Source organism: Rhinolophus sinicus, linkage group LG15 (genome assembly GCF_036562045.2).
Source record: "Rhinolophus sinicus isolate RSC01 linkage group LG15, ASM3656204v1, whole genome shotgun sequence".
NCBI classification, from domain to species: Eukaryota; Metazoa; Chordata; class Mammalia; order Chiroptera; family Rhinolophidae; genus Rhinolophus; species Rhinolophus sinicus.
This window is the reverse complement of record NC_133764.1, coordinates 47,508,092-47,524,075: the sequence shown is the minus strand read 5'-3', so window position 1 is coordinate 47,524,075 and position 15,984 is coordinate 47,508,092. Positions and strand designations below refer to the sequence as shown.

Sequence of the window (15,984 nt, the reverse complement as noted above, 5' to 3'; positions counted from 1 at the left end):
AAATGCATGATAAAGTTTCATACATCTTTGTTGCACATGGAATAAGGTCCTCATCATTTTTAAGCAGCAAAAGTGTCACTGCTCCAGTGTGGTTTGTGCTGATTGTTTAACAAAGGTGTGACCATGCAGCCTTCCTCAACTCTTTTTGGAAGATACGGCACCTCGTCTTTCACTTTTATGTTTTATACGTTTTAAAAAGGAGCAACCCATATTGTGAAACAGATATTTCCAGGGCATATTTTTGCATGATGATACTCTTAAACACTGAATTACATTTTGTATTACATTTCTCATTATATAAAAGTACCTTCAAAGCACTTTAACCTGCTTTCCCTGGACACCCATTTTAAACAACTTTATGTGCTAATTTTGAATGATAGAGTAATTTTAATATTAAAATTCCTATCTTATCTACTAAGTGACTGAGTAGGCTGATATATAGCAAGATAAATTTTCAACATTGTTTAAAAAAAACCCATAGAGGCAGTATCTAATCAAGTTAGATCATCATAGAACATAAACTGCAGAATCAGATCCAGGCTAACACAGAACTCATTCCTCAGTGGTGTTACAAAATAAAGCAGAACAATGCAGTCTAGTTTCCCTGTCTCGTTAATCAGAGGTTGGGGGGTAAGGAAAAGTCCTCCAGGGGGTGATGTGAAGATGGGAGAATTTGACTCAGTTCCCCACTGGAGTCGTCAATGGAAGATCTCCCTCAGCTTTGTGATTCTAGGAGGTGTTTTTACAGCTTGTGGAGCACGAAGGAGCAGGGAGAACTGAATGCTAATCGTAGAAAGATGCGAATCGCTCCAGGGGAAGGTAGGTCTCAGTAGGGAGGAGAACCCAATGAACATTTCAGTCATCATTGTCATCATTATCTGGATAAATCAGCACATAATTGGGTAACCAGCCGCTGTAGTTTTGTATCTTGGGCCTTACAATATTATTATGTTGGCCTTTACCTCCTCAGAAATCATCTCGTCTGTCTTGAAAGTGTTGGCTGTGTACCGTGGTGGTGACAGGTAACAATCCAGATTTTTTAACTGCTTTTTCTGAAGTACTGGCCTTCTGAAAACCTAATCATATAAAGTTACATTCCAAAAATGTGTACTATGCATCATAAAACACTTGTTATATATACATATATCCAAACATACTATATCAGCCTCATAATTTATCTCTGTTTAGGATGCTTATGGGTCATTTAACTTATGTTTGGTTTGGTCAGAAAAATCACCAAATAAGAAAGCATTCTTTTAGCAAATTTATACATTTCAGTCAAACTGAACTTTAGCTAAACAATCCAAGCAAAGTTATTCCACCACCAATGTTGGTCTAAAAATCCTTCAATTGTAACTTTTCAACTAGGTCAAGATCCACATCTCCTGACTCCACCAATTTATTTATCCATTCATTCAACAAATATTCTAGGCACATCCTGTCCATATCAGGCCTTCTGCCTCCTACATATCTGTGATCTAATTACTTTTCTCCATTTCCACTTCCACCACCCTGGTCCGGGCCACCATTCATCATCTCTCACTTGGAGGACCATCCCCTCCCTCCCCTCCATCCACCACAGCCAGGGAAAGACTGTGTGGAGAACACAAACCTCTCCTGGCACCTCATTGCTTAAAACCCTTCAAAGGCTTCCCCGGCCCTTGGGAGAAAGACCCAAATCTAGCAAGGTCTGGCCTGGCCTCGCTTCTCTCCATATTTCACCAACCCTATGACCTGGGTCTGCTTTTCTACACCCGGCTCCTTCCCACAGGCTTTTCCCCTTTGCCTAGAATGTGCTCCGTCTCCATTCTGGTCTAGCTAACTCCTACTCATCGGTCAGGTTTGAATTCAAATGTCACCTCCCCTGAAAAGCCTTGCCTAGCCTCTGCGCCTCCTTCCCCCACCACCGGTAACCAAGTCAGGTTCTATTACACACTGTCACAGTACACTGTCGTCTTCTTTCATAGCTCTTAGCAAATTGGCAATTGTGTGTTTATTTGCATGACAGTTGGGTTAATGTCTGCTTCTCCCACTGTAAAAATCTCTACGGTCCCGACTGTGTTGTCTTCCACTGTAGCTCTGGTGTCTAGGACAGCGCACAAAATGGCACACACAGTCCACTGCACAGGAGACAAGCAATATCTGTGGAATATGTGTGCATGGAATTGCGTACAAGCGCTAGACTATTCACAGGATAAAAGCTGAAACAACAGCACTGTGGTACCCCCAGTACTTCGCATAGGGTGACCACAGAAAAGACACTCAATAAACATTTGCTGTGCCAATATTGAAGGGGGGTGATAGAGTTTTCTATTATTTTCTTGAAACAGCCATAAGGTTTTTATCTATTTATTTATTAACTAAAAGTTTCCACCACTCATCTTTGATAAGACTGTATGAAAGAACCAACCTCAGCTTATCAACACACAGCAGCTAAGCAGCGTCCCTCACAGAGGAGGCACTAGATGATGCTCTGAAAGTACTTAACGTGAATCTATTTATTTTGGTTTCTTTATTTTTTTAAAATGCACGAGTCACATGGAAATGAATTCCATTTACTTTATTCTCCTTAAATATTAATATAAGAATGATACTGTCAGGGACCAAAACACCAGCAAGAAGTTGTTTGCATTTTACTGAGAAATTTATTGAATTCAATTAATATGTTCAGAAAACCCTCAAGATACTTGACACTCTATGGAGACCTAATACACAAATCCTAACTTGGACATTTCACATGTGATATAAATTGTATTGCTCAATATACTGTATCTAATGACTCAGTAAAAAGTGATCGTCAGTTTCAATAAGCAGTCACTTTTTTTTTATGACACTTTTTTTTTTTTTTTTTTTTTTTTTTTTAGGAAATTAACCTGAGGACTTTTTCCCATACAGCTAAAGAGTACTGGGAGTTGTTTTCGAAAATGGAGTAACTTGGTTTCTATGTAGTCTTTATAAGGAGAAGAAGAAAAGTGTTCATTACTGTTCACTTACAAAAGCAACCCCAGAATCCTCTCGTTCAGCATGAGAGTGTGCTCTGTGAACAGGCGATTAAGTAACGATGAATACGAAACAGAGTTCTCTTAAAGCAACTGACAGAAGACTGACTTCCCATGAACAAAAATTGAGTTTGAAAGCTTAATACTATTCCTGGCACCCTAGACCAAGATAGAACTTGTCCCCCCCTTAGTTAACCAAGGTGTCCTATCTAAGATAGACTTTTCTTTCGAGCCAACTTTTATTTACTGTACATTACAGAAGCAACTGTGAGCAAACATAGACATACACGCATATAACCGCACCTTGAGGTATAAAGAGATTTGCCTATGAGAGAAAGTGAAGATGACGTGCTATGGAAGTTTAGAAGAGGGAGAGAACAGACAGGAATGGGGCGTGAAGACCATGCTTGATGAGTATATAAAATCCCCATGTATGGTGTTAAATGGGACCGGGTGGGCAGGAAGAGGACCAAAGAGCATCTCCCCTGGAATGCTTTCCCACAAGACTAAGTGACCTTCTTCTGAGAACCCTGTTCTTCGACCATGGTGGTCTGACCTTTCTTTTTAGAAGACATGTTTGTGTGTATTTTTGTGATTCCTCTTCAAAGGCAGAGCCACGTATTGTTGGCCATCCGGAAATAAATACCCAGCGCTCAGTGCAGCGTCTGGCAGAATGTAGGTATGCCAAATACACGTTGGTCGGAGTGATATTTAGAAATATCACGCTCATTTAACACATTGTCAAAATGATTGAAAAATTGAGGGGAAAGGATTGGCTGCAATCCAATGAAAACTATTAATCAAACCTGTCATTTGGCACAATTAAAAATAAAAGCATATGTTGATTGAATTTTTCACCTTAGCATCAATTATGCTGTCACGTAGGTATTGCCCTAGTTTATGAGTCACTCAAAATTCTATAATCTGGGAATAATAGTGTATTTTAATCACTATATTACAGCAAGTGAGGACATGAGAAAACAGAACCGATCATATTGCAAAGTGCCCACTGATCAATCTTTGTTAGGAGCAATGTCCTACTCAGCAGTGGTATGACAGCAACACCTGCCATCTGAACAACCAGAAGAAAAATGTGAATTGTCATGGAAAGTTTGCTTAGAGGGAAATAAAAACCCAATGTGTATTGTTAGATTTTGCAATAGCTCATGTTGTAATACAGAAATGTGATTTTAATTGAAGGAGGAAGATAATCATAGCTTTGGAGCCAACCAGTTAATCAACACTCACAATCAGAAATGTCTGAGTGACAAGCTTTGGTCCCACACCCAAGAAAAGAGGGTGAACCCAAACAGTGAGCAAAACAAGTTTCCATTAAAATGTGTTCAAGACATCTGAGCCATTCTGAAACCAAGCCCTGAAACCAAAGAGGAGGGGAATTGTATATAACTAATGATTATTAAATTAAAATAATGTCTACACATTTAATAGGAAAACAAGAAATTCTGTGCTATAGCCCATCTCTGGAAGTGATATTATGCTGGAGGTTGATACAATGGAATAAAACACAGTTAGCATGCATTCCTCAAAAAAATATTCCTTGAACCAATACTAGTGACAGAAGAAAGAGATTAGGTAAATCCTGCAGATTTAGAAGTGACCCAACTAATGGGAACCTAGATGATAATGGAAGTGAAAACCATCTCGTCTAAGGAAGAACTGAATGAACTGATAACCCCTTGGCTTAGAAAACAAAAGATTTAGGAGGGTGAAGTAACTCCCACATCCAAAAGATTCCAAAGCTAAGTTCTATGCAGCAGAACGCAAGCTATATTCTGTGTGGCAGGTTTCAGTTCAATACAAAGACAAACTTTTTCGTAATTAGAGCAGCTCAAAAATGGAACACCCTGTGAGACGATAGACTTCCCTAGAAATATTCAAGTAGAGGCTAGAGATATTTGATAATGGAGTTCTGCTTGGTGCTGAATACTATTAACAAGAGAAGAAAGAAGGGAACTAACATTTGTTAGTACCTACAATTTGCCAACACTTTATATGTGCTACATAACCTGGAAGTCTCGAACTTACGAATTGGACATTATTTCTCATATGAAGATACTAAGGCTCTGAGAGGTTAAGTAATTTACCACACACCCAATAAGAGGCAGACTTAGGATTTAAAACCTGGTATTGACCTTTAAGTTCTCTTGCAAATTCTGTCCTGGTTGACACCATGACAGTGAATGTGATGGTGGTCTAATTTCATTGATCATTTCTGTCAATTTATCTAGTCTGGTATTATTTATGTCAGAATATCCAGAGATTTTTGGTCCAAGAGCATATTAGCTTTCCCCATGACATCAAACTCAAAAGATACATCACCTTTTAGGTCTTCCCAGCTGAATTCTGTAATTTTGATGACCAGAATCCCCCAAAACCCAACTAAATTAGAAAGGGCAGAGAGTTATAGCTTACATGGATCCAATCTAGGCAACTGGTTATGACTTCCTGAATTAATGTTATTCATAAGAGTTCTACAGCCAGTCTAGGTTCAGCAGGAAAGAGTATCATTATCAATTAGTAATGTCTGTACAGGAGGTAAGAGTGGCAGCAAGAATGCTTTGAGTTTGTCGTCTTTAATTTATACATTTCCTAAAACTACTTTTCTATTTTTCATCATCAGCTCTTGAGCAGAAACAAGCTCCATGTTTTTTTAACCAACTAACTGCTGATGGAGGGTATGGGAATACATAACGAGGCAGACAGAAGGTGGACCACGAGACTGGTTATCAATATAAATAGATAATATTTTTAATATAAATTAGCATTACTGTGGAAAAACTTACCTAGGGACAGAATTTGTTCCTCTCAGCCTTTCATGTCCAGAAACTGGACTTTACCAGTGTACCTAGACAGTTGATGGCAGACTTACAGTAATTGTATTCATATAATACTAATGTACAGATTAGAATGCCAATTTATTAGTTAGCAATAAGGGACATTTCTTTCCAGATGTTCAAGACCTGTTTCCTGATCAATCACTTGCCTGCTATTGGTGTACTGGGTAGGATGAATTAGGAATCAAAAGGTTGCTGCATAAGCACAGAATTTGAGCAGAGGTTAATAGAGTTGAGGGACATTTCCTCCAGATCCTTCTGAGGCCAGGGAAAACATCTTTGTCCCACACTAGGCATCTCCTCCCTGGTGGCTAGACTGTCCATGTGCCCAAATTCAGCATCTCTGTCCCTAAGATGAAGCCAAAAGCAGCTTCCCTGAATCCCCTTTTTGATATACACCCTGCTGACCCGCTCATTACTTACCCAGTTGTTGGCCCTGGGAGATATGTTATGTTTTGGTTTTACTGGTTTAGTTAGGGAGGCAACTATATTTCTTTTTCTCTCAAATTCATGGGGATACCTCACTGTCACATCCATATTTATAGCTGTAACTACTACTTTCAAGTATCAGAGGGCAGCCCCTGGGTTCACTATATATAAGAATAAAGTCTATTATTGTAAAAGGACAAAGGAAAGTGACACACACGTTCCAGGCTCAATGCACAACACCACAGTGACTCTTCTAAAATGTAGAATATTTTTCTGTCATTTTTTAATTATACCATGTGTCTGCTCTTTATGATAAGTTCCCTATGATGAAGTTTAAATTAAACATCCAACAGGTGGTTTCCTGTATCACTGAGGCTTCAGTGATTCTTCTTGGATCACTAGTATCTCCTTTGATTACTGTGATTATTCTTTCCTTCCAGGTACCTAAGTGCTATCTCACTTCTTGGTTCCCTACGTGTTCTTTTGTTTCCCAGAAGCTCTAAAGAGTTTGCTTCTATTCTCAAGTGCATTCTACACCTAACAATCTTGTCTTCGCTCCTCCCTTACCATTCTTGTCTTTTACGCCTACTCAGGAGGCTGTAGCAATACAGACACAGATGGCTTCACCCAGAAGGTGAGAGAAAAAGGCCTAGAGACAAAAACCCTCGTTATCCTCTTTCCCAGCTCAGCTCATCTAATAGTCAAGTTGTACTAATGAAAAGAATACAAAAAAATCCTTTCTCCAAAAATTTGATTACCATGGTGGCTGAAATTCCACTTAGGTAAAAGGTACACTTTTTTTTTTTAATGTAAATAGTTTTAGTGAATACCTCTCCACCCATAACCACCTTTGTCAGTAAGTCACACCTTAGTCTGAATTAGACTAACCAGATGGTTATCCTCCTAAAACCTGTTCCCACACAGGCTGAAAAGTTTCAGAAGGGAAGGAGAAATTAGGGAAATGCAGCCCCTCAGCAGAGGACAAACTAAACTGGAATGAGACTTTAGGGTACTAAAGAACAATTCAGAGCACAGGATAACTGGGGGGTGAGGGATGGGGCCGCGGAGAACGTTGCAAAGAGGAAGAGGGCAGCAAAACAAAGATCCAAATTCAATGATGGAAACTCTGATACGTACTGGTTCTTCTACTCCTTCCCAGCGGTGGGGAAACACCCTTCTCTCACACTCAGTGAAAGCAGCCCCACCTCTGCACACAGGCTTGGCTCTTCAGGGGAAGAACTCATTTTCCATTGTTACTTAACTCCTGCTAACTCTTGTAACCTAAGTATTCTTCCCACCCCCTGCCCCCATTATCCTGCCTTCCATCTAGTGAGGAGGTGAGAAAGAGAGGGGTGCGCCGGCTTCTGTAGTCCAGACACAGGCTGCCACCGAGGACTGGATCGCCTGATCCTACCACCCAGGCCCACCTGAGGCCGTCTCTGTCCTCCTACCTCACCTGCAGGGGTGAGCAGGGTTTCTGAGAGGACAACTGGGAGAAGGAAGCCCATACAGTGACTATAACATGGATGCAGGGATGTTTTCTGTCCTGTGAAACTTGTGTCAATACACCTTAAAGAGACTGAAGCCTAGGGCTATCTCTGAGGATGCCCCACTCATACTGGATGTGTGACTGGTGCTGTGCTTTCTGCAAACGAGCCCTCCAGAGCACGCCAGCTCCCGTACATCTTCTAAGCCCTGCTCCCCTGCCTTCCTTTCATTCTAGAGCCATTATTTAATGCAACCAGTCTGTTTCTGACTGCTTAGTTAGCCACACTGTGAAGCCTACCTGGATCCTCCTGGAACAGTCGCCCAACTCCATCCTCTGTTTCTCCCACATCACTCTCCCGTTTCACACCGATAGGCAGGCACCTGCTCTATACCTAACACTAAGTGTCAAGAAAGAAACCTGAATGAAACGTGTTCTCCACCCTCAATGAGCTTACATTTTGATAAGCATTGATTAACCTTTATTTCACGGCACCGCAATTATTCATTCATTTTTCCTACTGAGCTGGAGGATAAAGACTTTGTAGAAGTCCTACCATACAACAGAGTCCGAGCAGGAAACAGCGGGCACATTCAAATTAGGAAAAATGAAGCCGAGTTTAATAAAAGGACTATTTACAAAGATGGGGGCAGGGTGTAGGGAAACCACCAGGGGTAGCTTTTATTACCCCCATGCCCAAAGGGACAAAGGAAGGTGACTCAGAAAGGGAAAGTCATATATAGAGAGGGCCACTGTGAGGGGAGCTGTGGCTTTCGATGAAAGGCCACAGCCAGCTTGTAGAGGAAGCCAGGGGAATAACACCTCAAATTCATCCCCCCCTCCTCCTCTAATTTGATTGGGTGCCCACTGCGCAAACATAATGAAAGACAGAGGGCGAGGTGATCCTCCTGAAGCAGGAAACAGGATGGAGACAGCAGAAAGTAGATGTGGAGAGGCAAATGGCCTTGTAGGGTCAGCACTTAATACCTATTTGTTGATTAGATTACTAGTTTTTCTTTTCTCCTTTTATTAGCTCTCAAGTTGCTACATTAGTGTTTTTGTTGACAGCCTTCCTGATCCATGCAAGTTTAATTCTCTTCTTCCTCTCTGCTACAGAAATATATACAGAGGGTGCCCAAAAAATGTATACACATTTTAAGAAAGGAAAACTGTATTAAAATTGTAATACTCAATATACTATACCTATAAGAAAAGAGGAATACAAGTCACGTTTGACTTCTGCAATTACAAGAGGTGCTCAAAGTGGTTACCATCAGCGTCCAGACACTTCTGATGACAGCGAACTACTGCTTGAGTAACGTTGACCAAAGTGTCCACTTGTATACATTTTTGGCACCCCCAGTATTTATGAACATAAATAAATATATATTTGTATATACTAACATTAAAAAGACAATTGTCCTGAATCTAACTTCCCAATAATCAGTGTCTACTCTTGAAACCCTGACGAAAGTTTAGACTTTTCTGTCTTTCCCTGCATTTTTACCCTCTCTATCCTGTGCACCTAAGTGTAACAAATCACAGGCGCATGGAGCCGTGGAGGCTGACATAGAAAAGGCAGAACAAGCCCCATGCTGTGGTGGGGGGGGTGAGTTAGTCTGAGGTGGAGACCATGGCACAAGGGAACGGGGTGGCACAGAGCTTGCATTTGCAGGCGTTTTGGACTCTTAGCACAGTCCGGCAGACAAGAAAGGAAGATGAAGGAGAGAAAAAGTCTAAAGAGGCGGCTTCCTAAAATTCAGGGTAGGCTCCAGGAACAGAACTCTGAGAAATGGGCACAGGAATGGGAAGATATCTGTGTATAGAATAACAAATAAGAAAATTTGTGCCTTCCTGTCGGTCTATTCCGTCACGTGCATTCTAGAAGATTATATTACATTTTAGTTTAAGGCTGCCCTTTTAAGTGGGCAACTGTGATTTCAACAGGCTTCTGCCCAAACTAATGTTTCTTCTCCTCACCAAGAAGTCAAATTACTATCACAAGGAACAATCTCTCATTTCACAACTGAAGAAAAAGTTCAAAATACAAATGCTTGAGTGCCTGGAACAACACACAGTGAATAGGGCTGTATTTCTATTAGTTTAAGTAAACAATATCGTGTTGTTTCCTTGGTCAGAAAAAAAGGAGCTGAAACGCAAGAAAGCCCATGGCTTCAGATGAAGAGCAGAGAGAGATTTCAACCCTAGAAAAGTAAGGGTGAAGAGAGTAGAGATGCCAATGAGAAACTTTAACAATTCCACAATTTTGTCCAAAGTCATCTCTGTCCTGTTTGAAATACGCATGGATATTGAGAATCAATGCATGCTCAGATGTTGAGCTTAGGAGGAACTCTGACCAAGAGGCATGCATGACAACTGCCAAAAATCTAGGGTTGTGAGTTTTAGAGATCACTATAGACTAAAGTGGGGCGATAGATGGGAGAAGAGGGAAAAGGAGAAACTAAGCATTTAGTGAGTGCCTACTATGTGCCAGGTACTATGACATGTTTCTCAGTCATTTTCCCAACATCTTTTGGAAGTTCTACAGATGAGAAAACTGAGACTCAGAGAAGGTAAGTAACTTTTATCCAAACTGGAAAACATGAAGCCAGGACTCACACACATCTGTTTAACTTCAAAGTGTACACACTACTCCACACAGACCCAGTGTTTCAAAAAATGATCATTCTTCATGGTTCAAAAGACAAAGTCATAAATAAAAACTGGTCTGGTCTGTTTTTCCTTGCTCACACATAGTTTTCTATCATAGATAACCAGCAGGTATCACTTGAGCTTATGTGGCTCATCAATCACTCAATTAAGTTGACCAAAATATATTTATACTTTTTTTAATAAAAACTGCTCATTAAAGATGATGTAATGCTACAGTGGTACATACTCGCATATCTAAAGCTCTATAATGGTCTCCATAGCACACTGACTTTGAGGCTATGCTTTGGACCTCAGACGTCTGTTACCACTTGTGCACAATGGCTTGTTCCTCTGGGTTTTGGCAGCACAGCCGTGCTAGGAGTGGCTGTGGGTCTGTGAAGGCCTCAGGGGGAAGCTATGGTATCGTAGGAGAGTATAGGGGCCTTCTGGTGGAGGTTATGGTGTTGGGTTGGGTTGAGTGCTGGCACAGGGCAGAGTAGCATGAGCGCTGGACCAAAGGGTAGCCTTGTAAATGCTGGTGGCTCTGATGATGGTGGCCCTCTTTCAAGTAATGAGAGAACAAACATGCAGAATTGACATAAATGCATAGCCTCCTACCTTGACAAGATGCATCGCCTGGAGAAAGCCAATGCCGACCTTGAATTCAAAATAAAAAGATGGCATGAGAATTTTGGAAAAGGAAACACTGACAGTCAACCTCTAGACTATACAAATATTACACTATTACCAATGACCTTAAAACTCTAGTAAGTCATCTTACATAGAAAACACACCAAAAAAAAGAAAAAAGAAAACACTTGTTTTCCTGACCAACATACATTATATTACATAAAATAATCAGAAAAGGAAAATATTTAATGTGCATAAAAAATTAACATAAAATGGCTTGACATTCATTTGAAAGAGGAGCATTTAACTTATTTTTCTATATTTCAGAGATTCTAAAAGAAAATCATTTAGCTGAAAAGTTCCATAGCAATCACAAAAAGATTTGAATTTCCTGTTTATTTAGTTTATACAAATATAGTTATGATTGCAAACACTTATAATTATTGGACTCTATATAGTATATAATCTGGACCTAAGAGCACCTAACATATTTTGTTGAATGATGCAGCTCTTTTCCTCTCCCAAAGGTCAACACAAACGTTACTTTGAAACACGTCAACACTCTGCTTTAGATCAACAGTTCCAAGATGACTTCAAGCTAAGTCACAAAACATGTAAAGGATTGATTGTCAAGAAAATATTTTCCCCTTTCACATTAATTAAATTTAACAAGCAATTACCACAAAATTTACAATATCATTCTTCCATATTACTAAACAGTCCAACATATAACAATCTCTTTTAAAACACTTAAACTATAATAAATAGCAGTCATAGGCTAGCTATCTGAAAACTCCCAACTCTTTGACATATGGCAAATGACTCTCAAAATCATAGGTCAGTGACTCATTTTTTAGAATTGCAGGTCTCCAGTACTGTTCTTGAAAACAAAAGAATTTGGTTCCTTTCCTGGTCAAAGAGCAGAGGATAGATTTTTCATTCTTTTATAACCTTAATAATACTACTATACAGACCATTTACTGAACATTGATGAGGTGCTGGGTACTGTGCTAAGCACTTCTGCACATATTAACTCATTTAATCCTCACAATATTCCCATTTTAATGCTCAGAAAACTAAGGTTTACAGAAGAAATTTGCCCAAGTTGACAGTTGAAAGTAGAAGCGGTACAATTCGAACCCAGGTCTTTACAGTCCACACTGTGGGACGTTTTATTACACTGGATGAGGAGAGTCCCACTACTATCTGAGTGGTATTTGTTCTGTTAACTGGGCATAGTTCAGATACCACAGGGGAGTTGGCCTTTAGCAGAGAGCTAAGGTTGATAGCATTGGCCTCAGAAGTCTTGGATGAGTTGATGCTGAACAAGACTGACCTAGCATTGCAGATGGAAAGCTTTGTGGAGGAGTTGATTTATTTCTAAAAGAATCATGAAGAGTTAGGAATTGCATGAAATGTTAACCAAAAGTTTCAGTAGTCAGCATTTGTGAAGATATGGTAGTAGTAGATGTCATAATGAGATACTTGTTTCTCAAAATACAGGTAAAATAATGTAGATTATAAAGTCAACATGTCTATTAGGTTTTTCACACCTCGCTCCCTCTGCCTAGTCCTCTGATCTCAGTGACGGCCCACGGGCCCAGGTATTGAGAGAGGGTCTGCTAATTTGCTAAGAGCTGCATCATAATACACTGTGCTGGAAAAGACACTCAACCGGAAGCAAGTAAGAAATGTAAGGGTCGTGAATGCTGGGTGGTAGGGATATAGCATTTCTGACATTATTATTTGCATCTTTTTGAATCTTAATTCTTGGTGCTTTTTCATACTTTGCAAATGTCTCGAAATTTTAAGAGCGAGTGCTGGACTGAGTCAAAAGCCTTGGATTCAGGTTCATGCTTTGATGAGTCGCTACTCTGAGTCTCAATATTTTGCTAATTAAAGAATAACAACGCCCCTTTCTCCACCTCCCAGCAAAGCTTACCTCTCAGGGTGACAGTAAAAATCGAATGAATCACTTATATTAAAATATTTTGTAAAATACAAAAAAATTATATTTTATTGGTCCTATATATTTTTATAATAGATTTCCCAGATAAAATATGACACTCAGTTAAATTGAAATTTCAGATAAACAGTTTAAGTACAAATATATCCCAAATATTGCATGGGACATACTAAAAAAGTATTCATTGCTTATCTGAAATTCAAATTTAATTAGTCATCCTGTGTTTTTATTTGTTAAATCTAGTAACACTAGTTTGTAATCTAGAAATGTTTTTAAACATTAAAAATGATTTCTGAAATCTGTATTTCCGGTTTTAGCTTTTTAAATCTTTTTAAATTATCATATTCCAGATGCAACAACCAAGTAACCTGCAGCATTTTCAATTACTTTATTTTAGATCAGGAAATGCAGGGCGACAATAAGGTATCTCATACTGAAGTTAATGTAGAAAGCAGATGGCCTGGGAATGGACCTGACTGCCCCGCTGAACCAGATGAGGGGCTATCTGGGACCTTGGCAAACAAAGCCACACAAAGTCTGAGACCTGATTTAATGAAAAGGTAAACCTATCACCACCAAAAAAAATTACCCAATATTAAGCAGAGCTCATGAAAGCTGGTAGAAAGTGTTTATGTGTCACTTTAATACCTCAGAGTAAAGAACTGAATAGGCAAGTATTGGCTTCTGCTGACTAGTACCAACAGGAGAAAGATGGCTGAGTTGCAGGAAAGTCTCCAGACACTGGAATTAAAGCTTCAGGCCCAATGATCTCTGCTAAGCATGTTGCAATGTATTGTTTTCAAAGTCCAAATGATTATCCACCTATGACAGTTACATCACTGATCCCAGATTTTTAAAGCAGTTTTGCGTCTCCAGAGAATAATGTCTGCACTGTTAAAATCAAAAGCAACTCTTTTTCAGGTTAAACAATGGACGGACTGTAAATTGGAATAAGAGAGAAAGACACATGCCAATAATAAACTTAGAATTTTTTTAAATGACAAATTAAGTTCTATCTGGTAGTTTAGATTATGTCATTCTGTTCCATTTTTCTACATTGCCATTTTTAATGACTCATTTGTTCACTTTTACTTTCCATCCCTTCAGAAGCAATGCTTTGAATCTAGTTTGACAGAAACCTAAAGTAAGTTTCACAAATGCAAGAAATTATCAGCAATCTGGATGCCCAACAAAGCAGGTCTCAAGTAGAGAGCCGGGATACTGAACAGCAACAACTCAGGCGACTAGTGAATGAGATGGAAGAATACCATAAACGAATGACCGGGAAGTCTGCATAAATGAGAAAATAAATAATCCACTAAAACACTGGCTCTTTTATTAAATACTCACTTCTTAGATTGTGTATACTTACTTAAATTTAGAATACCAAGCCAAATAGCACTTGCCATAAAATAATTTACTGGTGTGACTGACCCACCTCTAACCTAGTCCAATCCATTACCCTCAAAATATATCCACATCAGAAAGTATTTGCAGAACACCTTTGAAGAAGATAACATTTTAAAACCAGCTAAACAAAAAAGGAACGTTCTTCAAATCCGCTTACCTTAAAAATCCCATTTACCATATTTTGCCATGTATAATGCACACTTTTTTTGCCCAAATTTGTAAGGGAAAAATAAGTATGCTCATTATACACGAGTAGTACTAATTCCATATCTATATAAATGTTTTTAATTCTTTTATTTATGCTTAGGAGTTAAACGTGTAACTCTAGAAATCAATAACAATATCTATATGCAAGATAATACCCTGGAATATGATAGTTTTGTTGAACTTACGATGAACTTGCAACAACGAAGAGGTCTTGGCCTTCTATGATGTGCAAATATCTTAATTTTGTTACCTGTACATAAAATTTCTTGTACCATAATAAGTTAAAAACTAAATGCTGGGCTGGCCCGGTGGCTCAGGCGGTTGGAGTTCCGTGTTCCTAACGTCACAGGCTGCTGGTTTGATTCCCACATGGGCCAGTGGGCTCTCAACCACAAGGCTGCCGGTTGGACTCCTGGAGTCCTGCAAGGGATGGTGGGCTGCGCCCCCTGCAACTAAACATGACAACTGGATCTGTAGCTGAGCTGCACCCTCCACAACTAAGACTGAAAGGACAACTACTTGGGGAAGAAAAAAGAAAAGCCCTGGAAGCACACACTGTTCCCCAATAAAGTCCTGTTCCCCTTCCCCAATAAAATCCTAAAAAAAAAAAAAAAAACCCTAAATGGTAAAATTCCTTTATAATACCAAAAAACAAGTACCTAAATGTAAACAAGTAAAAGTTTGAATTAAACAATTAAAATGAATGACTTTTTTTCCCCTGCAAGTTTGGGCCAAAAACATGGATGTGCACTATACACAGCAAAATAGAGTTAAGTTCATTTATAAGCAGGAAATGTAAGCTTATCCTAAAACAAGCCTGCCATAATAAAAAGGTTCCATCCTCACCACTGTAATTTCTGGGACAGTCTCTGAAATCACAAAGCAAAGTTTAATTAAATGTTTGGCAGTGAAAGGTAATGGTTAAGAGTGTGGGATCTAGAGAAGACGAACCTGGTTTCAGTCCTGGCTCAGCTACTAATTTATTAGCTGTATTATCCTGAGCAGATATAGGAGTAACCACTCTAAGCTTCAGTTTCCCCCTTTGTAAAAACAGCCTAACAATAGTATCTGCCTTGTAGTGTGTTAAGTAAATTGCATGAGAAAAAAATGTACATAAAGCCCTTCACACAGTATCTGGCAGTTATTATTCTTAATATTCTTAAAGTTAGAGCAACTTGATGGCTATCTGTGTGATGAATTGTTACAACAGTTATCTCAGTATAATCTGTGGGGGCCTTATTCTTGGATAATTGGTTAAAAAAAAGCAATTCTACTAGATTATATTTAGATTGTAGCATTTATATTCTAGATGTCAAGAAAAAGAAAACATACATCTCAAGATTCTGTAAA

The 15,984-nt window shown here is 39.1% G+C and overlaps 1 long non-coding RNA gene across 4 annotated transcripts in view; it reads right to left on the bottom strand.

Annotated features, from left to right (window-relative positions):
* The window catches only part of LOC141568817 (uncharacterized), a 302,708-nt gene that overhangs the window by 275,581 nt on the left and 11,143 nt on the right, over window positions 1-15,984 (bottom strand). For all 4 annotated transcript variants that reach the window (XR_012492029.1, XR_012492031.1, XR_012492030.1 and 1 more), the window contains exon 2: window positions 11,040-11,078. This is a non-coding gene — a long non-coding RNA (uncharacterized LOC141568817). The remainder of the gene's footprint in view (window positions 1-11,039; window positions 11,079-15,984) is intronic.